The following is a 26,181-nucleotide window of genomic DNA, read 5'->3' as shown; positions in this document are numbered from 1 at the left end:
TTCATTTTTATTGCCCAGATGTAGTACTTTGCATTTCTCCCTGTTAAAAACCATTCTGTTAGTTGCTGCCCACTTCTCCAGTTTATTTAAATCTTTTTGAATCCTCTCTCTCTCTTCTCTTGTATTAGCTATCCCTCCTAGCTTTGTGTCATCAGCAAATTTAATCAGTTTACCCTCAATTCCTTCATCTAAATCGTTGATAAAGATGTTGAACAATACAGGGCCCAGGACAGAGCCCTGTGGTACCCCACTTGAGACATTCTTCCAACTGGATGTGCAGCCATTTACGACCACTCTTTGGGTCCGATCACTAAGCCAGTTATGAATCCACCTAACAGTTGCCTTGTCCATTCCATACTTAGTCATTTTTTCAATAAGGATTGTATGAGAGACTTTGTCAAATGCTTTGCTGAAGTCAAGATATACTATATCTACAGCATTTCCTTGATCCACCCAATCAGTGATACCGTCATAGAAGGAAATTAAGTTAGTCTGACATGACTTATTAGTTAGAAACCCATGCTGACTCTGTTTAATCACTTCATTCTTATCCAGGTATTGACATACATGTTGTTTAATAATTTGTTCAAAGATCTTTCCTGGTATAGAAGTCAGACTCACCGGCCTATAGTTGCCTGGGTCCACCTTCTTCCCCTTTTTGAAGATAGTAACAACATTTGCTCTTCTCCAGTCTTCTGGCACTTCTCCTGTTCTCCAAGAATTTTCAAAGATTATGGAGAGGGGTTCAAAAATTTCTTCTGCTATCTCCTTCAGTACTCTGGGGTGTAATTCATCTGGACCTGGAGACTTGAATTCATTTAGGTTAGCTAAGTGTTTCCTCACTATCTTTCTGTTTATAGATATCCTGGATTCTTCTATTCCCTTAATAGGACAGTGAATAACAGTTGATGTTGCATTTCCTTTCTGAGAGAAAACAGATGCAAAATAGGAATTTAAAAGTTCAGCCTTCTCAACATCCTGTCTTACCATTTCATCATTTTCATCCTGTAAAAATCCTATAGCATCTTTGACTTTTCTTTTACTTTTGACATATCCCCAAAATCCTTTATTATTGCTTTTGACATCTCTTGCAAGCCTCAGTTCATTTTAAGCTTTAGATAATCTGATTTGTGCCCTGCAGGTTCTGCAGACAGCATTATATTCTTCTTTAGATATGCCTCCCTCTTTCCATTTTATAAACATTTTTTTCTTCCTTTTTAGCATTTGCTTAAGTTCTGTGTTCATCCATCCTGGTTTCCTTAAATGCTTCCTATTCTTCCCTCTTTTCGGAATTGTTAACAACTGTGCTTTGAGAATTTCATTTTTCAAGATTTCCCATCCTTCCTGGACATTTTTGTCTTTAAGGATATCCAGCCATTGGATCCCTCCAATTCTCTTTCTGAATCCCTTAAAATCTGCCTTTCTGAAATCTAACCTTGACGTCTGAGTCTTCACAGGTCTTCCACCTCTAGTAATCCAAAATTCTAAAATAGCATGGTCGCTACCTCCTAGGGTCCCAGCCACTTTTACCTCCTCAACCATTTCCTCCCTGTTTATAAGGATTAGATCCAAGGTAGCAGTTCCCCTTGTTTTCTCCCTTACCTTTTGGAAGATAAAGTTGTCAGCAAGAGAGGATAAGAATTTCCTTGACCTGTTAGTTTTGCCTGAGAGAGATTCCCAACAAATGTCTGGATAGTTGAAATCTCCCATGACAACTATGTCATATTTTTTGGAGAACTTGGCCATCTGATGCATAAAGAGTTCATCTATATATTCGGCTTGCACAGGCGGCCTGTAGTAAATGCCTACAATGGTGTCCTTTCCATTGTTCTGTCCTTGTATTCTTACCCAAACAGTTTCCACAGAACTCCCAGTCTCTGAAGCTTCAATCTCTGTGCAGATATACGCGTTTCGAACATACAATGCGACACCCCCTCCTCGTTTATCAAGTCTGTTTCTTGCAAATAAGTTGTATCCTTCTAGTCTTGTATTCCAATCATGTGTATTGTCCCACCAAGTTTCAGTGATTCCAATTACATCATATTTCTGTTCCTGTGTTAGTAGTTCCAATTCTCCTTGTTTGTTGCCCATGCTTTGTGCATTAGTATAGAAACATTTTAGTTTGTGATTGGTTTCTCTTTCTCCAATATTTTTATTAATTAGATTCTTTCGTCTTTGTTCTTCCTTTCCACTTCTAATAGCAGAGTTCTCAATAGCATTTGTCAGGTGTATGGCTTTTTCTGGTCTTTTGCTTCCCTTCCCATGTTGTTCTAGTTTAAAGCTCTCCTTACAAGTGTAGCAAGGCGACTTCCAAATACCTGCTTTCCAGTCTTCGTAAGGTGCACCCCATCTCTAGCAAGTAGTCCATCGTATAAGTAGTTCACTCCGTGATCCAGAAATCCAAATCGTTGCTGACGGCACCATCGACGTAGCCAGTTGTTCACCTGCAGAATCTTATTCCACCTCCTTGTTCCATGGCCATCCACTGGGAGGATGGAAGAGAAGACCACCTGCGCTCCCAGTTCTTTCACTTTCTTGCCTAAGTCTTCAAAGTCTCTGCAGATGATTTCCAGGTCGTTTCTTGCGGTGTCATTTGTCCCCACATGTAGTAGCAGGAATGGGTAGTCATCTGTAGGTCTGAAGAGTCCTGATATCCTGTCAGACACATCTTTAATTTTTGCACCTGGAAGACAGCACATTTCTCTTGTAGTTATATCCGGTCTGCAGATAGCGGCCTCTGTTCCTCTCAGCAGGGAATCCCCCATGACCACCACTCTCCGTTTCTTCTTCACAACATTTTTCTTTCTCCATCCAGGAGGACTCTGAGGGCGTACAAGGTTGCTGTTTGTTGGCAAAGTCTTATCCTGATGTATTTCTTCATCGTTTTCCTGCGTGAGAGCCTGGTACTGGTTTCTGAGCAGTATGGGTGCTGACTGCCTCCTGATCCTCCTGCTTCTCTGGGTCACATGTCTCCATTCCTCTGTTTCTTCAGGTGCACTTCGAATTTCTTCTCTTTCTGTAACATGAAGAGATAATTCTGCTCTGTCCAAGAACTCTTCACCTTCCTTAATGATCTTCAACGTAGCTAACCTCTCTTCGAGATTTTGCAACTTTTCCTCCAACAGGGACACAAGCTTGCATTTGTGGCATGTGAAGTTTGGCTTTTCCACTGGTAAATCTGTGAACATGTAGCAAGAAATGCAGCTCACCAAATGGCTCCTGGCCTCTTCCATCTTGAGATTTCTTAAAAACGATGAAAGATGAGCCAAATTTCGCGCACCGATAGGCGCGCGGTTTTTCCGATTTCCTCTTTTCAGCTGCAACCGCCAAATCCCAGTGATCGTTGAGCTCGCGGAGACTCTTCACTTATCCCAGAAGGCACTGGGAATATGCAAATGATCTCCTCAAGACTCTTCCCCTGGTTCTCCGATTTCCTCTTTTCAGCTGCAACCGCCAAAACCCAGTGATCGTTGAGCTCGCGGAGACTCTTCACTTATCCCAGAAGGCACTGGGAATATGCAAATGATCTCCTCAAGACTCTTCCCCTGGTTTTCCGATTTCCTCTTTTCAGCTGCAACCGCCAAAACCCAGTGATCGTTGAGCTCGCGGAGACTCTTCACTTATCCCAGAAGGCACTGGGAATATGCAAATGATCTCCTCAAGACTCTTCCCCTGGTTTTCCGATTTCCTCTTTTCAGCTGCAACCGCCAAAACCCAGTGATCGTTGAGCTCGCGGAGACTCTTCACTTATCCCAGAAGGCACTGGGAATATGCAAATGATCTCCTCAAGACTCTTCCCCTGGTTTTCCGATTTCCTCTTTTCAGCTGCAACCGCCAAAACCCAGTGATCGTTGAGCTCGCGGAGACTCTTCACTTATCCCAGAAGGCACTGGGAATATGCAAATGATCTCCTCAAGACTCTTCCCCTGGTTTTCCGATTTCCTCTTTTCAGCTGCAACCGCCAAAACCCAGTGATCGTTGAGCTCGCGGAGACTCTTCACTTATCCCAGAAGGCACTGGGAATATGCAAATGATCTCTTCAAGACTCTTCCCCTGGTTTTCCGATTTCCTCTTTTCAGCTGCAACCTCCAAAACCCAGTGATCGTTGAGCTCGCGGAGACTCTTCACTTATCCCAGAAGGCACTGGGAATATGCAAATGATCTCCTCAAGACTCTTCCCCTGGTTTTCCGATTTCCTCTTTTCAGCTGCAACCTCCAAAACCCAGTGATCGTTGAGCTCGCGGAGACTCTTCACTTATCCCAGAAGGCACTGGGAATATGCAAATGATCTCATCAAGACTCTTCCCCTGGTTTTCCGATTTCCTCTTTTCAGCTGCAACCTCCAAAACCCAGTGATCGTTGAGCTCGCGGAGACTCTTCACTTATCCCAGAAGGCACTGGGAATATGCAAATGATCTCCTCAAAACTCTTCCCCTGGTTTTCCGATTTCCTCTTTTGAGTTGCAACCGCCAAAACCCAGTGATCGTTGAGCTCGCGGAGACTCTTCACTTATCCCAGATGGCACTGGGAATATGCAAATGATCTCCTCAAGTCTCTTCCCCTGGTTTTTTTTGCAGGCAGTGCCCCTCATTACTGTGCATATATGCAGGCAGTACCCTTCATTACTGTGCATACATGCAGGCATTACCCTTCATTACTGTGCATACATGCAGGCAGTGCCCCTCATTACTGTGCATACATGCAGGCAGTACCCTTCATTACTGTACATACATGCAGGCAGTACCCTTCATTACTGTGCATACATGCAGGCAGTGCCCCTCATTACTGTGTATACATGCAGGCAGTGCCCCTCATTACTGTGCATACATGCAGGCAGTGCCCTTCATTACTGTGCATACATGCAGGCAGTGCCCCTCATTACTGTGCATACATGCAGGCAGTACCCTTCATTACTGTACATACATGCAGGCAGTACCCTTCATTACTGTGCATACATGCAGGCAGTGCCCCTCATTACTGTGTATACATGCAGGCAGTGCCCCTCATTACTGTGCATACATGCAGGCAGTGCCCCTCATTACTGTGCATACATGCAGGCAGTGCCCTTCATTACTGTGCATACATGCAGGCAGTACCCTTCATTACTGTACATACATGCAGGCAGTACCCTTCATTACTGTGCATACATGCAGGCAGTGCCCTTCATTACTGTGCATACATGCAGGCAGTGCCCTTCATTACTGTACATACATGCAGGCAGTACCCTTCATTACTGTACATACATGCAGGCAGTACCCCTCATTACTGTGCATACATGCAGGCAGTGCCCTTCATTACTGTGCATACATGCAGGCAGTGCCCCTCATTACTGTGCATACATGCAGGCAGTACCCTTCATTACTGTACATACATGCAGGCAGTACCCTTCATTACTGTGCATACATGCAGGCAGTGCCCCTCATTACTGTGTATACATGCAGGCAGTGCCCCTCATTACTGTGCATACATGCAGGCAGTGCCCCTCATTACTGTGCATACATGCAGGCAGTGCCCTTCATTACTGTGCATACATGCAGGCAGTGCCCTTCATTACTGTGCATACATGCAGGCAGTGCCCTTCATTACTGTGCATACATGCAGGCAGTACCCTTCATTACTGTACATACATGCAGGCAGTACCCTTCATTACTGTGCATACATGCAGGCAGTGCCCCTCATTACTGTGTATACATGCAGGCAGTGCCCCTCATTACTGTACATACATGCAGGCAGTGCCCCTCATTACTGTGCATACATGCAGGCAGTGCCCCTCATTACTGTACATACATGCAGGCAGTGCCCCTCATTACTGTACATACATGCAGGCAGTACCCTTCATTACTGTACACACATGCAGGCAGTGCCCCTCATTACTGTGCATACATGCAGGCAGTGCCCCTCATTACTGTACATACATGCAGGCAGTGCCCCTCATTACTGTACACACATGCAGGCAGTACCCTTCATTACTGTACACACATGCAGGCAGTGCCCCTCATTACTGTACATACATGCAGGCAGTGCCCTTCATTACTGTGCATACATGCAGGCAGTGCCCCTCATTACTGTGCATACATGCAGGCAGTGCCCTTCATTACTGTGCATACATGCAGGCAGTGCCCCTCATTACTGTACATACATGCAGGCAGTGCCCCTCATTACTGTGCATACATGCAGGCAGTGCCCCTCATTACTGTGCATACATGCAGGCAGTGCCCTTCATTACTGTGCATACATGCAGGCAGTGCCCTTCATTACTGTACATACATGCAGGCAGTACCCTTCATTACTGTGCATACATGCAGGCAGTGCCCTTCATTACTGTGCATACATGCAGGCAGTGCCCTTCATTACTGTACACACATGCAGGCAGTGCCCTTCATTACTGTGCATACATGCAGGCAGTGCTCTTCATTACTGTGCATACATGCAGGCAGTGCCCTTCATTACTGTACACACATGCAGGCAGTGCCCTTCATTACTGTACATATATGCAGGCAGTACCCTCCAGTACTGTGCATACATGCAGGCAGTGCCCTTCATTACTGTACACACATGCAGGCAGTGCCCTTCATTACTGTGCATACATGCAGGCAGTGCCCTTCATTACTGTGCATACATGCAGGCAGTGCCCTTCATTACTGTACACACATGCAGGCAGTGCCCTTCATTACTGTGCATACATGCAGGCAGTGCCCTTCATTACTGTACACACATGCAGGCAGTGCCCTTCATTACTGTGCATACATGCAGGCAGTGCCCTTCATTACTGTACATATATGCAGGCAGTGCCCTTCATTACTGTGCATACATGCAGGCAGTGCCCCTCATTACTGTGCATACATGCAGGCAGTGCCCTTCATTACTGTGCATACATGCAGGCAGTGCCCTTCATTACTGTACACACATGCAGGCAGTGCCCTTCATTACTGTGCATACATGCAGGCAGTGCCCTTCATTACTGTACACACATGCAGGCAGTGCCCTTCATTACTGTGCATACATGCAGGCAGTGCCCTTCATTACTGTACATATATGCAGGCAATGCCCTTCATTACTGTGCATACATGCAGGCAGTGCCCCTCATTACTGTGCATACATGCAGGCAGTGCCCTTCATTACTGTGCATACATGCAGGCAGTGCCCTTCATTACTGTACACACATGCAGGCAGTGCCCTTCATTACTGTGCATACATGCAGGCAGTGCCCTTCATTACTGTACACACATGCAGGCAGTGCCCTTCATTACTGTGCATACATGCAGGCAGTGCCCTTCATTACTGTACATATATGCAGGCAGTGCCCTTCATTACTGTGCATACATGCAGGCAGTGCCCCTCATTACTGTGCATACATGCAGGCAGTGCCCTTCATTACTGTGCATACATGCAGGCAGTGCCCCTCATTACTGTGCATACATGCAGGCAGTGCCCTTCATTACTGTGCATACATGCAGGCAGTGCCCCTCATTACTGTACATACATGCAGGCAGTGCCCCTCATTACTGTGCATACATGCAGGCAGTGCCCCTCATTACTGTGCATACATGCAGGCAGTGCCCTTCATTACTGTGCATACATGCAGGCAGTGCCCTTCATTACTGTACATACATGCAGGCAGTACCCTTCATTACTGTGCATACATGCAGGCAGTGCCCTTCATTACTGTGCATACATGCAGGCAGTGCCCTTCATTACTGTGCATACATGCAGGCAGTGCCCTTCATTACTGTGCATACATGCAGGCAGTGCCCTTCATTACTGTACACACATGCAGGCAGTGCCCTTCATTACTGTACATATATGCAGGCAGTACCCTCCATTACTGTGCATACATGCAGGCAGTGCCCTTCATTACTGTGCATACATGCAGGCAGTGCCCTTCATTACTGTACACACATGCAGGCAGTGCCCTTCATTACTGTGCATACATGCAGGCAGTGCCCTTCATTACTGTACACACATGCAGGCAGTGCCCTTCATTACTGTGCATACATGCAGGCAGTGCCCTTCATTACTGTACATATATGCAGGCAGTGCCCTTCATTACTGTGCATACATGCAGGCAGTACCCTTCATTACTGTGCATACATGCAGGCAGTGCCCCTCATTACTGTGCAGACATGCAGGCAGTGCCCCTCATTACTGTGCATACATGCAGGCAGTGCCCCTCATTACTGTGCATACATGCAGGCAGTGCCCCTCATTACTGTGCAGACATGCAGGCAGTGCCCTTCATTACTGTACATACATGCAGGCAGTACCCTTCATTACTGTGCATACATGCAGGCAGTGCCCTTCATTACTGTGCATACATGCAGGCAGTGCCCTTCATTACTGTACACACATGCAGGCAGTGCCCTTCATTACTGTGCATACATGCAGGCAGTGCTCTTCATTACTGTGCATACATGCAGGCAGTGCCCTTCATTACTGTACACACATGCAGGCAGTGCCCTTCATTACTGTACATATATGCAGGCAGTACCCTCCAGTACTGTGCATACATGCAGGCAGTGCCCTTCATTACTGTACACACATGCAGGCAGTGCCCTTCATTACTGTGCATACATGCAGGCAGTGCCCTTCATTACTGTGCATACATGCAGGCAGTGCCCTTCATTACTGTACACACATGCAGGCAGTGCCCTTCATTACTGTGCATACATGCAGGCAGTGCCCTTCATTACTGTACACACATGCAGGCAGTGCCCTTCATTACTGTGCATACATGCAGGCAGTGCCCTTCATTACTGTACATATATGCAGGCAGTGCCCTTCATTACTGTGCATACATGCAGGCAGTGCCCCTCATTACTGTGCATACATGCAGGCAGTGCCCTTCATTACTGTGCATACATGCAGGCAGTGCCCTTCATTACTGTACACACATGCAGGCAGTGCCCTTCATTACTGTGCATACATGCAGGCAGTGCCCTTCATTACTGTACACACATGCAGGCAGTGCCCTTCATTACTGTGCATACATGCAGGCAGTGCCCTTCATTACTGTACATATATGCAGGCAGTGCCCTTCATTACTGTGCATACATGCAGGCAGTGCCCCTCATTACTGTGCATACATGCAGGCAGTGCCCTTCATTACTGTGCATACATGCAGGCAGTGCCCTTCATTACTGTACACACATGCAGGCAGTGCCCTTCATTACTGTGCATACATGCAGGCAGTGCCCTTCATTACTGTACACACATGCAGGCAGTGCCCTTCATTACTGTGCATACATGCAGGCAGTGCCCTTCATTACTGTACATATATGCAGGCAGTGCCCTTCATTACTGTGCATACATGCAGGCAGTGCCCCTCATTACTGTGCATACATGCAGGCAGTGCCCTTCATTACTGTGCATACATGCAGGCAGTGCCCCTCATTACTGTGCATACATGCAGGCAGTGCCCTTCATTACTGTGCATACATGCAGGCAGTGCCCCTCATTACTGTACATACATGCAGGCAGTGCCCCTCATTACTGTGCATACATGCAGGCAGTGCCCCTCATTACTGTGCATACATGCAGGCAGTGCCCTTCATTACTGTGCATACATGCAGGCAGTGCCCTTCATTACTGTACATACATGCAGGCAGTACCCTTCATTACTGTGCATACATGCAGGCAGTGCCCTTCATTACTGTGCATACATGCAGGCAGTGCCCTTCATTACTGTGCATACATGCAGGCAGTGCCCTTCATTACTGTGCATACATGCAGGCAGTGCCCTTCATTACTGTACACACATGCAGGCAGTGCCCTTCATTACTGTACATATATGCAGGCAGTACCCTCCATTACTGTGCATACATGCAGGCAGTGCCCTTCATTACTGTGCATACATGCAGGCAGTGCCCTTCATTACTGTACACACATGCAGGCAGTGCCCTTCATTACTGTGCATACATGCAGGCAGTGCCCTTCATTACTGTACACACATGCAGGCAGTCCCCTTCATTACTGTGCATACATGCAGGCAGTGCCCTTCATTACTGTACATATATGCAGGCAGTGCCCTTCATTACTGTGCATACATGCAGGCAGTACCCTTCATTACTGTGCATACATGCAGGCAGTGCCCCTCATTACTGTGCAGACATGCAGGCAGTGCCCCTCATTACTGTGCATACATGCAGGCAGTGCCCCTCATTACTGTGCAGACATGCAGGCAGTGCCCCTCATTACTGTACAGACATGCAGGCAGTGCCCTTCATTACTGTGCATACATGCAGGCAGTGCCGGCACTTGTCCTTATTAGAGGAGGCATTGTGGGGGGCGCCTGAGACCCCAATAGAGCATCTGGGATAAACAGAGAAGAGAGCCAAGGAATAGGCGGAGTCCTGACAATGACTGGAAGAGGTGGGAGACGGGGGATCTTATTGGTGCTTCCCAGCTAACGTCAACCAGCTTAACCCTTCATAGCATGAGCCAGATTAATTCGATTCTATAACTGATCTGGTCTGTAAAGGGTTCATGAGCCCAGGGTGGTTCAGTGCATTAAGGCAGCTGCTGGTGGCAGAGCAGCCCCAGAGGGCGCAGCACAGGGTGGTACCAGTGGTGGACAGGCAGCAGCAGCTGCATCCCCCTCCCCTCCCCGTGCCCGCTGCTGCCACCAGATCCTGCAGGACCACACAGGCAGGAGGATGGCGTAGAGGAGCCTGGCAGGACACAAGGAAGGACAAGCCAATGGCATTGAGAAAGGCGAGCTGTGGATGAAGTGAAATCTGCAGAGTCCCTCAGTGAACTCAGCAAGGTGAGTGCTGCGACCCCTCCTCATCCTCACAACTCCAGCTGAGGGACCCGTATGTGCGATGTACTGAGGTTTCCATAGAGGGGGGTCTGCCTGATGCAAGTGCTGCTGCTAGGACCGTATCCCTGTATATTCTGTGCAGTGTCCCTGTATATTCTGTGCAGTGTCCCTGTATATTCTGTGCAGTGTCCCTGTATACTCTGTGCAGTGTCCCTGTATACTCTGTGCAGTTCCCTGTATATTCTGTGCAGTATCGCTGTATATTCTGTGCAGTGTCCCTGTATACTCTGTGCAGTGTCCCTGTATACTCTGTGCAGTTCCCTGTATATTCTGTGCAGTATCACTGTATATTCTGTGCAGTATCCCTGTATATTCTGTGCAGTGTCCCTGTATATTCTGTGCAGTATCGCTGTATATTCTGTGCAGTATCGCTGTATATTCTGTGCAGTGTCCCTGTATATTCTGTGCAGTATCGCTGTATATTCTGTGCAGTATCACTGTATATTCTGTGCAGTATCCCTGTATATTCTGTGCAGTGTCCCTGTATATTCTGTGCAGTATCGCTGTATATTCTGTGCAGTATCGCTGTATATTCTGTGCAGTGTCCCTGTATATTCTGTGCAGTTCCCTGTATATTCTGTGCAGTGTCCCTGTATATTCTGTGCAGTGTCCCTGTATATTCTGTGCAGTATCCCTGTATATTCTGTGCAGTATCGCTGTATATTCTGTGCAGTGTCCCTGTATATTCTGTGCAGTTCCCTGTATATTCTGTGCAGTGTCCCTGTATATTCTGTGCAGTGTCCCTGTATATTCTGTGCAGTATCCCTGTATATTCTGTGCAGTATCCCTGTATATTCTGTGCAGTGTCCCTGTATATTCTGTGCAGTATCGCTGTATATTCTGTGCAGTATCGCTGTATATTCTGTACAGTGTCCCTGTATATTCTGTGCAGTGTCCCTGTATATTCTGTGCAGTGTCCCTGTATATTCTGTGCAGTATCCCTGTATATTCTGTGCAGTGTCCCTGTATATTCTGTGCAGTGTCCCTGTATATTCTGTGCAGTATCGCTGTATATTCTGTACAGTGTCCCTGTATATTCTGTGCAGTTCCCTTTATATTCTGTGCAGTATCCCTGTATACTCTGTGCAGTATCGCTGTATATTCTGTGCAGTTCCCTGTATATTCTGTGCAGTTCCCTGTATATTCTGTGCAGTATCGCTGTATATTCTGTGCAGTATCCCTGTATACTCTGTGCAGTGTCCCTGTATCTCCTGTGCACTATCCCTGCATATTCTGTGCAGTATCCCTGTATACTCTGTGCAGTGTCCCTGTATCTCCTGTGCACTATCCCTGTATATTCTGTACAGTGTCCCTGTATATTCTGTGCAGTTCCCTTTATATTCTGTGCAGTATCCCTGTATACTATGTGCAGTATCGCTGTATATTCTGTGCAGTTCCCTGTATATTCTGTGCAGTTCCCTGTATATTCTGTGCAGTATCGCTGTATATTCTGTGCAGTATCCCTGTATACTCTGTGCAGTGTCCCTGTATCTCCTGTGCACTATCCCTGCATATTCTGTGCAGTGTCCCTGTATACTCAGTGCAGTGTCCCTGTATATTCTGTACAGTGTCCCTGTATATTCTGTGCAGTTCCCTTTATATTCTGTGCAGTATCCCTGTATACTCTGTGCAGTATCGCTGTATATTCTGTGCAGTTCCCTGTATATTCTGTGCAGTTCCCTGTATATTCTGTGCAGTATCGCTGTATATTCTGTGCAGTATCCCTGTATACTCTGTGCAGTGTCCCTGTATCTCCTGTGCACTATCCCTGCATATTCTGTGCAGTATCCCTGTATACTCTGTGCAGTGTCCCTGTATCTCCTGTGCACTATCCCTGTATATTCTGTACAGTGTCCCTGTATATTCTGTGCAGTTCCCTTTATATTCTGTGCAGTATCCCTGTATACTATGTGCAGTATCGCTGTATATTCTGTGCAGTTCCCTGTATATTCTGTGCAGTTCCCTGTATATTCTGTGCAGTATCGCTGTATATTCTGTGCAGTATCCCTGTATACTCTGTGCAGTGTCCCTGTATCTCCTGTGCACTATCCCTGCATATTCTGTGCAGTGTCCCTGTATACTCAGTGCAGTGTCCCTGGATATTCTGTGTAGTGTTCCTGTATATTATTATTATTATTATTATTATTATTATTTATTGTTATAGCGCCATTTATTCCATGGCGCTTTACATGTAAGGAGGAGTATACATAAAAACAAGTACAATAATCTTAAACAATACAAGTCATAACTGGTACAGGAGGAGAGAGGACCCTGCCCGCGAGAGCTCACAATCTACAAGGGATGGGTGATAATACAGTAGGCGAGGGTAGAGCTGGTCGTGCAGCGGTTTGGTCGATCGGTGGTTACTGCAGGTTATAGGCTTGTCGGAAGAGGTGGGTCTTCAGGCTCTTTTTGAAGGTTTCGATGGTAGGTGAGAGTCTGATATGTTGTGGTAGAGAGTTCCAGAGTAGGGATGATGCGCGAGAGAAATCTTGTATGCGATTGTGGGAAGAGGAGATAAGAGGGGAGTAGAGAAGGAGATCTTGTGAGGATCGGAGGTTGCGTGCAGGAAAGTACCGGGAGACGAGGTCACAGATGTATGGAGGAGACAGGTTGTGGATGGCTTTGTATGTCATGGTTAGGGTTTTGTAATGGAGTCTCTGGGCAATGGGGAGCCAGTGAAGGGATTGACAGAGGGGAGAAGCTGGGGAATAGCGGGGGGACAGGTGTATTAGTCGGGCAGCGGAGTTTAGAATAGATTGGAGGGGTGCGAGAGTGTTAGAGGGGAGGCCACAGAGCACCTGTGCAGTGTCCCTCTATATTCTGTGCTGTGTCTCTGTATACTCAGTGCAGTGTCCCTGTATATTCTGTGCAGTGCCCCTGGATATTCTGTGCAGTGTCCCTGGATATTCTGTGCAGTGTTCCTGTATATTCTGTGCAGTGTTCCTGTATATTCTGTGCAGTGTCCCTGTATATTCTGTGCAGTGTTCCTGGATATTCTGTGCAGTATCCCTGTATTTTCTGTGCAGTATCACTGCATATTTTGTGCAGTGTCCCTGTATATTCTGTGCAGTATCGCTGTATATTCTGTGCAGTGTCCCTGTATATTCTGTGCACTATCCCTGTATATTATGTGCAGTATACCTGTATATTCTGTGCAGTGTCCCTCTATATTCTGTGTCCCTGTATACTCAGTGCAGTGTCCCTGGATATTCTGTGCAGTGTTCCTGTATATTCTGTGCAGTGTCCCTGTATATTCTGTGCAGTGTCCCTGGATATTCTGTGCAGTGTCCCTGTATATTCTGTGCAGTATCGCTGTATATTCTGTGCAGTGTCCCTGAATATTCTGTGCTGTGTCTCTGTATATTCTGTGCACTATCTGTGTATATTTTGTGCAGTGTCCCTTTATATTCTGTGCAGTGTCTCTGTATACTCTGTGCAGTGTCCCTCTATATTCTGTGTTGTGTCCCTGTATACTCAGTGCAGTGTCCCTGGATATTCTGTGCAGTATCCCCGGATATTCTGTGCAGTGTCACTGGATATTCTGTGTAGTATCCCTGTATACTCTGTGCAGTGTCCCTGTATATTCTGTGCAGTGTCCCTGTATATTCTGTGCAGTGTTCCTGTATATTCTGTGCAGTCTCCCTTTATATTCTGTGCAGTGTCCCTGTATATTCTGTGCAGTGTCCCTCTATATTCTGTGCAGTGTCCCTGTATATTCTGTGCAGTGTTCCTGTATATTCTGTGCAGTCTTCCTGTGTATTCTGTGCAGTGCTCCTGGATATTCTGTGCAGTGCCCCTCTATATTCTGTGCTGTGTCCCTGTATACTCAGTGCAGTGTTCCTGGATATTCTGTGCAGTGTCCCTGGATATTGTGTGCAGTATCCCTGTATACTCTGTACAGTGTCCCTCTATATTCTGTGCAGTGTCCCTGTATATTCTGTGCAGTGTTCCTGCATGTTATGTGCAGTCTCCCTGTATATTCTGTGCAGTGTCCCTGTATATTCTGTGCAGTGTCCCTGGATATTCTGTCCAGTGTTCCTGTATACTCTGTGCAGAATCCCTGTATACTCTGTGCAGTATCGCTGTATACTCTGTGCAGTATCCCAGTATATTCTGTGCAGTGTCCCTGTATATTCTGTGCAGTGTCCCTCTATATTCTGTGCAGTGTCCCTGTATATTCTGTGCAGTGTTCCTGTATATTCTGTGCAGTCTCCCTGGATATTCTGTACAGTGTCCCTCTATATTCTGTGCAGTGTTCCTGGATATTCTGTACAGTGTCCCTCTATATTATGTGCAGTGTCCCTGTATATTCTGTGTAGTGTCCCTGTATATTCTGTACAGTGTCCCTCTATATTCTGTGCAGTGTCCCTCTATATTCTGTGCAGTGTTCCTGTATATTCTGTGCAGTCTCCCTGGATATTCTGTACAGTGTCCCTCTATATTCTGTGCAGTGTTCCTGTATATTCTGTGCAGTGTCCCTGTATATTCTGTGCAGTGTTCCTATATATTCTGTGCAGTGTCCCTGTATATTATGTGCAGTGTCCCTGGATATTCTGTGCAGTGTTCCTGGATATTCTGTGCAGTGTCCCTGGATATTCTGTGCAGTGTCCCTGTATATTCTGTGCAGTGTCCCTGTATATTCTGTGTAGTGTCCCTGTACATTCTGTAAAGTGTCCCTCTATATTCTGTGCAGTGTTCCTGTATATTCTGTGTAGTATCCCTGTATATTCTGTACAGTGTCCCTCTATATTCTGTGCAGTGTCCCTGGATATTCTGTGCAGTGTTCCTGGATATTCTGTGCAGTGTCCCTGGATATTCTGTGCAGTGTTCCTGGATATTCTGTGCAGTGTCCCTGTATATTCTGTGCAGTGTCCCTGTATATTCTGTGCAGTGTCCCTGTATATTCTGTGTAGTATCCCTGTACATTCTGTAAAGTGTCCCTCTATATTCTGTGCAGTGTTCCTGTATATTCTGTGTAGTATCCCTGTATATTCTGTACAGTGTCCCTCTATATTCTGTGCAGTGTCCCTGTATATTTTGTGCAGTGTTCCTGGATATTCTGTGCAGTCTCCCTGTATATTCTGTGCAGTGTCCCTGTATATTCTGTGTAGTATCCCTGTACATTCTGTAAAGTGTCCCTCTATATTCTGTGCAGTGTTCCTGGATATTCTGTGCAGTCTCCCTGTTTATTCTGTGAAGTGTCCCTGTATATTCTGTGCAGTGTTCCTGGATATTCTGTGCAGTGTTCCTGGATATTCTGTGCAGTCTCCCTGGATATTCTGTGCAGTCTCCCTGTTTATTCTGTGCAGTGTCCCTGTATATTCTGTGCAGTGTTCCTGGATATTCTGTGCAGTGTTCCTGTATATTCTGTGCAGTCTCCCTGGATATTCTGTGCAGTTCCCTGTATATTCTGTGCAGTGTCCCTGTATATTCTGTGCAGTTCCCTGTATATTCTGTGCAGTTCCCTGTATATTCTGTGCAGTGTCCCTGTATATTCTGTGCAGTGTCGCTGTATATTCTGTACCGTATCCCTGTATATTCTGTGCAGTGTCCCTGTATATTCTGTGGAGTGTCCCTGTATACTCTGTGCAGTGTCCCTGTATACTCTGTGCACTGTCGCTGTATATTCAGTGCAGTCTCCCTGTATATTCTGTGCAGTGTCCCTGTATATTCTGTGTAGTATCCCTGTACATTCTGTAAAGTGTCCCACTATATTCTGTGCAGTGTTCCTGGATATTCTGTGCAGTCTCCATGTTTATTCTGTGCAGTGTCCCTGTATATTCTGTGCAGTATCGCTGTATATTCTGTGCAGTCTCCCTGTTTATTCTGTGCAGTGTCCCTGTATATTCTGTGCAGTGTTCCTGGATATTCTGTGCAGTGTTCCTGGATATTCTGTGCAGTCTCCCTGTATATTCTGTGCAGTGTCCCTGTATATTCTGTGTAGTATCCCTGTACATTCTGTAAAGTGTCCCTCTATATTCTGTGCAGTGTTCCTGGATATTCTGTGCAGTCTCCCTGTATATTCTGTGCAGTCTCCCTGTTTATTCTGTGCAGTGTCCCTGTATATTCTGTGCAGTGTTCCTGGATATTCTGTGCAGTGTTCCTGTATATTCTGTGCAGTGTTCCTGGATATTCTGTGCAGTCTCCCTGTATATTCTGTGCAGTGTCCCTGTATATTCTGTGTAGTATCCCTGTACATTCTGTAAAGTGTCCCTCTATATTCTGTGCAGTGTTCCTGGATATTCTGTGCAGTCTCCCTGTTTATTCTGTGCAGTGTCCCTGTATATTCTGTGCAGTATCGCTGTATATTCTGTGCAGTCTCCCTGTTTATTCTGTGCAGTCTCCCTGTTTATTCTGTGCAGTGTCCCTGTATATTCTGTGCAGTGTTCCTGGATATTCTGTGCAGTGTTCCTGGATATTCTGTGCAGTTCCCTGTATATTCTGTGCAGTGTCCCTGTATATTCTGTGCAGTTCCCTGTATATTCTGTGCAGTTCCCTGTATATTCTGTGCAGTCTCCCTGTATATTCTGTGCAGTGTCCCTGGATATTTCATTTTCGACATCCTTTACTTTATAAATCTATACATGTGATGGACACCAGAAGGAAAGGGAGAAGTCTCCCCCAGAGTTTGGTGCGGGGCTCAGAGGTCGCCCATCCAGAGATGACTTTGGGGGCGTCCTGAGCTCTTTTCCATAGATCCCTGAAGCTGCAGTTTGTGTAAATCTTCCTGGGCAGAGTCAGGGGGACGAGCTCCAAATGGCCGGTGATGACGATGATCTCTGCACTGGCGACTGTTATTTGTAAATATCCTTCCAGAAATGTATTGGCATTTTCCCGTTCGCAGTAACTGCCTGTGTGCGGATCAGCGCTCGCATTACACACTGGTCACATATATTCCTCGTTTAGATTTCCAATTTTAGAAAACTATAAGACCTGATGATTTTTGGATAAGTTTGTCCAGGGAACCTAAATCTACAAACATTGAGGATGAAAAAGCCATTTCTCAGCACTGGACTCAGTCTCGTGGCTTCTTGGGATGGGAGTTGTCCAACTTTAGGGACACATCTACAGTTGTGGCCAAAAGTATTGACACCCCTGCAATTCTGTCAGATAATACTCCGTTTCTTCCTGAAAATGATTGCAAACACAAATTCTTTGTTATTAACTTCATTTAATTTGTCTTAAATGAAAAAACACAAAAGAGAATGAAGCAAAAAGCAAAACATTGATCATTTCACACAAAACTCAAAAATGGGCCAGATAAAAGTATTGGCACCCTCAGCCTAATACTTGGTTGCACAACCTTTAGCCAAAATAACTGCGACCAACCGCTTCCGGTAACCATCAATGAGTTTCTTACAATGCTCTGCTGGAATTTTAGACCATTCTTCTTTGGCAAACTGCTCCAGGTCCCTGATATTTGAAGGGTGCCTTCTCCAAACTGCCATTTTTAGATCTCTCCACAGGTGTTCTATGGGATTCAGGTCTGGACTCATTGCTGGCCACCTTAGAAGTCTCCAGTGCTTTCTCTCAAACCATTTTCTAGTGCTTTTTGAAGTGTGTTTTGGGTCATTGTCCTGCTGGAAAACCCATGACCTCTGAGGGAGACCCAGCTTTCTTACACTGGGCCCTACATTATGCTGCAAAATTTGTTGGTAGTCTTATGACTTCATAATGCCATGCACACGGTCAAGCAGTCCAGTGCCAGAGGCAGCAAAGCAACCCCAAAACATCAGGGAACCTCCGCCATGTTTGACTGTAGGGACCGTGTTTTTTTTCTTTGAATGCCTCTTTTTTTCTCCTGTAAGCTCTATGTTGATGCCTTTGCCCAAAAAGCTCTACTTTTGTCTCATCTGACCAGAGAACATTCTTTCAAAACATTTTAGGCTTTTTCAGGTAAGTTTTGGCAAACTCCAGCCTGGCTTTTTTATGTCTTGGGGTAAGAAGTGGGGTCTTCCTGGGTCTCCTACCATGCAGTCCCTTTTCATTCAGACACCGACGGATAGTACGGGTTGACACTGTGGTACCCTCGGACTGCAGGGCAACTTGAACTTGTTTGGATGTTAGTCGAGGTTCTTTATCCAACATCCGCACAATCTTGCGTTGAAATCTCTTGTCAATTTTTCTTTTCAGTCCACATCTAGGGAGGTTAGCCACAGTGCCATGGGCTTTACACTTCTTGATGACACTGCGCACGGTAGACACAGGAACATTCAGGTCTTTGGAGATGGACTTGTAGCCTTGAGATTGCTCATGCTTCCTCACAATTTGGTTTCTCAAGTCCTCAGACAGTTCTTTGGTCTTTTTTCTTTTCTCCATGCTCAATTTGGTACACACAAGGACACAGGACAGAGGTTGAGTCAACTTTAATCCATGTCAACTGGCTGCAAGCGTGATTTAGTTATTGCCAACACCTGTTAGGTGCCACAGGTAAGTTACAGGTGCTGTTAATTACACAAATTAGAGAAGCATCACATGATTTTTCGAACAGTGCCAATACTTTTGTCCACCCTCTTTTTTATGTTAGGTGTGGAATTATATCCAATTTGGCTTTAGGACAATTCTTTTTGTGTTTTTTCATTTAAGACAAATTAAATGAAGATAATACCACCAAAGAATTTGTGTTTGCAATCATTTTCCGGAAGAACCTGAGTATTATCTGACAGAATTGCAGGGGTGTCAATACTTTTGGCCACAACTGTACTTATTCAGTTATTTATTTATTTATTTTGCTTAAATGTACAGATTTGGTTCTAAATATAATTTTTGCAACTAAGTTTCAATAAAAATTTTGCGCCACTTGCGTTCCTCTATCCTCCGTGCTGAACCGTCAAATACTGCCTGCAGAATGAGTCAACTGTGAACCCTTCAGTGAACTTGTTCTGACAGTTTCTGCAAAGAAACAGCCTGTAAAAGTCAAATGATGCAACATTTTTTAATAAAAGCCAAGCTGCAAAAATGATTTTTAGCCCCAAATACATGAATTTAGGGAAAAAATAAAAAACAGATAACACTATGTATTCTAGTGAATGGCCAAGACAGGAGCGCTGAAAATCACCCTGACTTATCGTTGCAGTTATGGATAGTGTTCGGGGTTGTATGACGCCGTAGCAGATGCAGCAGAGCTGAGTTTGTTATTTGGCAGCAGTCGGTCCACGAGCTGTGAATGTGGTGTTTCAGATATTTATGGTGAACCCAGCCATTTTGATGACGTCTTCGGCTCTGTCGTCGTTCAGTCTCCAGATTCTGGTAACGTAAAACCTTTGCAGATGGAGGAGGCAGAAGAAATGCAGGCAGCAGGTGAATGGTAAACCTCAACGGGGTGAGTGTTGTAGGTGACGAAGACGCAGCAGAGATTCCATGAATTATTGACGACGGCGCCTTTATCTGTAGGGACATCGCTGCTGTAATATGTTCTGTCTGTGGAGCGGTAATGTCATGAGTGGCTCATAAATGACACAGAAGGTTGAACGTAATAACCCAGGCGGGAATATCAGAGGGGTCGTCCCACGCAGAAAAACTGTTTTTATATGACGTATTATCGGGGTGATAAAGGAGAGTCCTTTTTTCAGGATCCCAATCTTTTGGCCTCGCTCCAGAGGACCCGTCCGCTCCTGCTGCATTACTCAGGTGGCTAATTCATTTGCATTGATCCTGTCATATTTTCTTTTCCTCTGGAGGGAGCGCTGCTGGGAATCTAAGCGTTCATTCCCAGATCCTGTATATATAATTATTGCAGGGGAGGACTTTGGGATATGACTGCTATGAAGGGACCCTCCTAACAAGTTTAACACTAAAGTGCAGTCCTATGTAACACCGTAGAAAGCACACGGTAAAAACGCTCTATATATGTATTAGGTGTCTCAGGGATTGCCCACCTTTTGGGGGCATTTTTTCTTTTCTACCCTAAATTCATGTATTTGAGTTTAATAATTATTTTTGCAGTTAGGTTTCATTATATTTTTTCATCATTTCCTTTCTACAGCCTCCGTGATGCACTGTCTATTGCTGGCTGCACAATGAGTGAAAGGGAACCTGACGCGTCATTTCAAGCATCTAAGCTGTCCCCAGTGCGTTGTTAGTGGTGCAGTGTGCATCACTAACATGTTTTTTTCATTAAAAACTGCGCTGCAATGATGTCTGAAAAGCACTTTATATAGTTATATGATACCTGCTCGTTCAGCCATAAGGATCTGCGTCACTTTCTGCTCAGTCACAGGTGTCGCCGCCCACTCAATTTGATTGATTTCCCTGATTGCGCTGATGGGTCGCCCTCCCAGGGCTGTGGGCAACTCGGCACCGGGCCAGTGTCAGCGGGATGTGTCGCAGCAGCAGTGACCCGGTCCGTGGCCCTGGGCACCCAAGTAATAGGGGAGATCGAATGGTGGAATGTGGTTAATTGAATGAATAGTACGTGACGCCACCTGTGGTGTTCGGCAAGTGAGATGTTAAGCCGACGCTGCATGCAGATCCTCTGGGACTGGTGGTGTGTTGCAGCCAAGATGGTGGAGCTGTAGTACCAGGACGGTGTAGATGTAGGGGTAGAGGAGAGGCACAGGCGGTGTAGAAGCTGGGACCCCGATGTAGCGGTGCTGGGTGTGTTGGCGCAGGAATAAATGGAGGACACCAGGGCATGTAGTTCCAAAGCTTTACTCACAGTCTGTAGTACACACAGGTGCCTGCCTCCGTGCTGTGTCCTCCGGGTCAGGGACTCAGTCAACCTCAAGGTCAGATGGAATGCTCCCTTCCAACGCTCCGCCAACATGTGCCTTTCTGAACATCTCCTGTTATAGCGCCTTTAAGTGAAGTACTCCTAGTACTGAGTTACACTGGAGTTCCTCCTGACAGATATTCCCAAGAACTCTACTTGTACGGCAGACAGCTGTAGCCTGCTTCGGGGACTCCTTACTCTTGAGTCCCGGCTCACTATCAATGTTGCTGTTGTGCCTCCAAGTTTGAGATGGGAGTAGTGCATTTACAGCCCACTACTCCTCCGGTGTCTGCTGTAGGACCATTAGTGTCCATACAACCTCGGGGACTGGGCCCCGGCCTTGCGCTTAGAACTTCTAGGCAGTGTTCTTCCTCTAACCCACGTCCTCTGTTCCCTTTTACTCCTACACTCCCTACTAGTCTTTCCTTCTTATGGAAGATCAGGTTTCTGTTCAATGTCTTTCTCCTTCTTTCCTTTCCCGTGCCAGCAAACCCAGGTCACTGAGATCTGCTGCAGCACCTCCTTCCTCCATCCCTCTCCCAGGGATCGTCTCTCCTCACCCACTCCTCTGAATTGAACTCAACTCCTAACCCTTCCCACTCTTTTATGTATTCTAACTCCACCCGCCTCCCAGCACATTTCGTGTTCCAAGCAGGGAGCCACCAAAGGTGCTCTGCTACACTCCAAGCAGGGAGCCGCAATGTGGCTTTGCTGAACTACTGTGTTGTGTGGGATGCAAGTATTGGAGCGTGGTCATGAGCCTCCAACCTACCTGGATGGTGGGGCACCACACCTCAGGAGGAGGTGCAGTACCTCTGTGGCAACTGAACCCTCAGGGGCGCCACACTGGCGTCACTGGAATCCTGCGTTTGCGCAGTGTGGTGCTTGGAGACGCACTTGAGTAGTGTCGAGCAGGCAGTTAGCCTTGCGCAGTGTGTAGCGTGGAGCCATGTGTCACGCGCAGTGTGGTGCTTGCGTAGTATCGAGTGGGCAGCCGAGCTTGCGCAGTGTGTAGCATGGAGCCGCGTGTCATGCACAGTCTCAATTGGGGAGCCATGACTGTGCAGTGTTGTGCTTGCGCAGTGGACAGCCGGGGGTGCTTGTTTAGTGTCGGGCGGGTAGCCACACTGGCACAGTGTCATTTGGGGAGCAGCGCCTGCGCCAAGCACGGCTACCCGCTCAACACTACACAAGCACTGCTGGCTGCCAACTACACCCTGCGCATGTGCGGCTGCCCGCTCGACAACACTGCGGAAGCGCGACTCCAAGCGCAACACTGCACAAATGCGGAATTCCAGTGAGGTCGGCATATCCAGGGAAATCAATCAAACTGAGTGGGCGACGACACCCGTGAAGCACCCCCCTATGCCTAAACGAACAAGTACCATGTAACTATATATAAAACATTTTAATAATGCACATTGCACCACTAACAACGCCCTGGGGACAGTTTAGCTGTCACATCAAATGATGTGACAGGTTCTCTTTGATCGGGTAACACTTGCAACTGCAATGCGAGAAACTTGCGAATCAATACCCGGCACTGCCGCCGGCACTTGGGACTGGAATGTGCGGCTGCATGTATTTCTATGGAGCCGCACACTCCGGTCCCGAGTGCCGGCTGCAGTTCCGGGTATTGAGGCGCGAGTTTCTCGCATTGCAGTTGCAAGTGTGATCCTGGCCTTTAACTGAGGATCCGCATTTGAGCTAGTTCAGGTCTGAAAGGAGAGTTTGTAGCTCTTTTATCCCTCTTTTTCGGAGCTCCTCTTGATGAAAGACCACCGACCACATCAATGCTGAATGTGCAGGGAAACTAAAGCTTGTAAAAGCAAAACAAAGCAATATTTTTAATAAAACCCATAAATGCCTTTTAGCTTGCCGTATACGCATTAAGGGGAAAAAATATCCCCAAAGTTGGCCAACCTCTTTAATAAGTTTTTCAGCAAAGATGAACTGAGCTCAGGTTGGTCAGTGCTGTCTGATCTCCCATGTCTTCTGCAGCAGACCCCACAATACATCCCTGATTTCTGGTTATATGCGCCGGTGAGGGCCAAGCTTCATTGTGCATTTAGGAGACCACAGACATCACGAAATGGTCTTAATGGGATTTTTCTAAGCATCATTGTTGTCGGTGATTGTAGCGCTGACCTCAGGAGATGCATTAAAGCTGCTCTACGCCTGAAGTTATAAGTTTGGCATTTTGAGTAGAAGTCTGATTCCAACTTTAGAAGCTCCGGGGAGGTTGAGATCTTCATCAGGGTTTGGAGGAAACGATGCACAGAGCCAGGCTTAGTAGTAAGTAAGGACCTTGCAGACGTCTCAGTGCAAAGTACATTTCCTTAGGCTAGGACCTGCATTAACTGAACTCCCTTCTGTTCGCCCGATAATGGAAATGGAAGTGCAACCACCACATGTCGTCCACCTGGATGATCCTATCGGCCACGTGGAATTTCTCCTCTGTTGCTACTCTAATACGGTAGTTATGAATATATTATCAGATTTCACTAAATACAATCTCCACGAGTTTATTATTTTTTTTTTTACCTCTACCATGTTTTCTTTAGGATCTGACCCTTCCATCTATTGGTGCCACATGTATCAGATCATGGGGTTCCTTTGGTATCTCCAAGTTCATTGAACTAGGTTCAAGGCTGAATATTTTATCAATTATGGCCAACATCATGATAAAACTGCAGAAATGTGCTAACATTTGACTTATCTATGAGATATCCTATGAATTGATACGCAGAACCGTTCAAGCAGCCATGTCAGTAATCTGTGGATGTTGGGTGGGAGCCCTGAGAACCTCCTATCTCCATGACACTTCTTCTCATTAGCTGGCCTGACATGAAGTCATCGTTGTGGTGTGCTGCTCATGTGCCACCATGCCAGGCCGGCTAATCAAAACAAGAGAGGTCTTCAATCAATTGAGAGATGTTTCAAGAGCCACCATCCGATGGCCCCAGATTATCTACCTGGCCACTGGACTGGACCCTGCAAAATGCTTTTAGCCATATTTAATCCTGAGAGCATCACAAGAACGTTATATCTTGTTAGGGTTGGGGAACGCACCAAATGAAATATAATAATAAGGTGCATTCACAACCCGGAGTCCATTGTGTAGAGTTGGAACCTGCTGCTAAGCAATGGTGTAACAAGATGGCGGTTGAATGCTGAAAACCAGTGGGTTAGATGTCACCCGGTGTGAACAGCGGCGGACTCTGTTACTTCACAGAGCCGCAGCAACTAAGTAATAGAACGCTGTTCCCTGTTAAATGTCATAGGGCTCAGCTGATACGGCACGAATGAGGTCAATAGGCTCAACCCCTAGAATGCAGGGATTCGAGTCTGACTGGACCCACAATGTGCACGTCGTTGCACAAGCGATGCCACTACTTGGCGCTGATGCTAAGCACTGACTCTGCCTCCTACCTGCACTATCAGCCTAGGCACTAGCTGGCAGGGCTGAACCACTCATGCATACCAAGGGTAGGGGTTTCATAATGAGTCAGTTACCAGAGACAATCATATGTGCATACATCACAACACCACATGGTCTATACTAGCGCACAGCCATGCGGCTATGAGATCCTTTTATAGATCCCAGTCTGCCAGGACCTTGCTAGTGGACCAATCCGGGCTCGCTTGAGGACCTGAGCAGCTGACCACCGACCACCAATGAGAGGTTGCCACCTCATGAGCATGCTCAGTAGGGCGAAACCCGGACTTAGTCTCAGGAACGACTGCTTGCTGCTGTTTGCTGTTGATTGCTGCTGTCTCTCCAGTTTCAGCTAAAGCAATCAATCACACAGCACAGGTCTGAGCATTACACTGAGACCAACGTCTCTGCTGAGCAGGATCCGCTGTGGCCGAGACTGAATGGGAGCCCACAGGAGGAGGCATGGCTTGGGATTCCTCCTGTGCAGAGGGAGAATCCCAGCGCCTAACAGACCTGATCTATAAGTTATAGCCTCTAACAATGGAATATATAAATTACAGAATACTTTACAATAGTCATTGATGGAGAGCTCCATATAATAAGCGTCTACATATCAGGGTAGGGAGGGACAAACATAAGGCTCATCAATTTGCTTGGAACCAATAACATTAGCATGGCAGTAGGTGATTATTATTGAAGTAGTCAGTCTTCAAGATGAGAAAATATATTTGATGCTAAATGAATTTGCCACCATTTTAGAAATTTGCTAAATGCGGATAAATTAGTTTGATTTATGCAAATCACCAAATATGACCATCCTTATTTTACATATTGTAGAAGATTGCATCTTACAGAGAAGGCTTATATAACCACAGTTGTAGCCGAGAGAGGTTCCCCATAATGACCTGTAGATAACACATCTGAATGTATATAGCACAGCCATTCAGGAGGGACTATCGTAGTCTGTATAAAAGCCGATGCAGAGAATGCAGCAGCTAATTTGGGGTGAATCTGGATAGTGAGAGGACATTACATCTTAGCCGTAGAGATGGGGAAAGAAAGCTATATCACAAAGGACAAATTCTACAGACAATGTATATGACGGCACAAAAGTGAAGAACCATTACTGTCCATAGCCAAATATCTGGAAGTCACTGTGGCATTACCATGTGTTTGCATTAAAGAGTTAGCAAGGGATTATGTACAGTC

At 46.2% G+C, this 26,181-nt stretch overlaps 1 protein-coding gene across 2 annotated transcripts in view; it reads left to right on the top strand.

The window, feature by feature from the left end:
- The first annotated feature begins 10,414 nt into the window (after positions 1–10,414).
- The window catches only part of PHF24 (PHD finger protein 24), a 219,950-nt gene continuing 204,183 nt past the window's right edge, over positions 10,415–26,181 (top strand). The window contains exon 1 of one of the 2 annotated variants that reach the window (XM_073553109.1): positions 10,415–10,762. The gene's annotated coding sequence lies outside the window, so the exon portion shown is untranslated. The remainder of the gene's footprint in view (positions 10,763–26,181) is intronic. The other variant, XM_073553111.1, reaches the window with a different exon arrangement.

Source organism: Dendrobates tinctorius, unplaced genomic scaffold, assembly GCF_039654945.1.
Source record: "Dendrobates tinctorius isolate UK_male_01 unplaced genomic scaffold, ASM3965494v1 ptg000197l, whole genome shotgun sequence".
Taxonomy (NCBI): Eukaryota; Metazoa; Chordata; class Amphibia; order Anura; family Dendrobatidae; genus Dendrobates; species Dendrobates tinctorius.
Note: the sequence above shows the minus strand (reverse complement) of the source record. Positions and strands in the feature narration are given on the sequence as shown.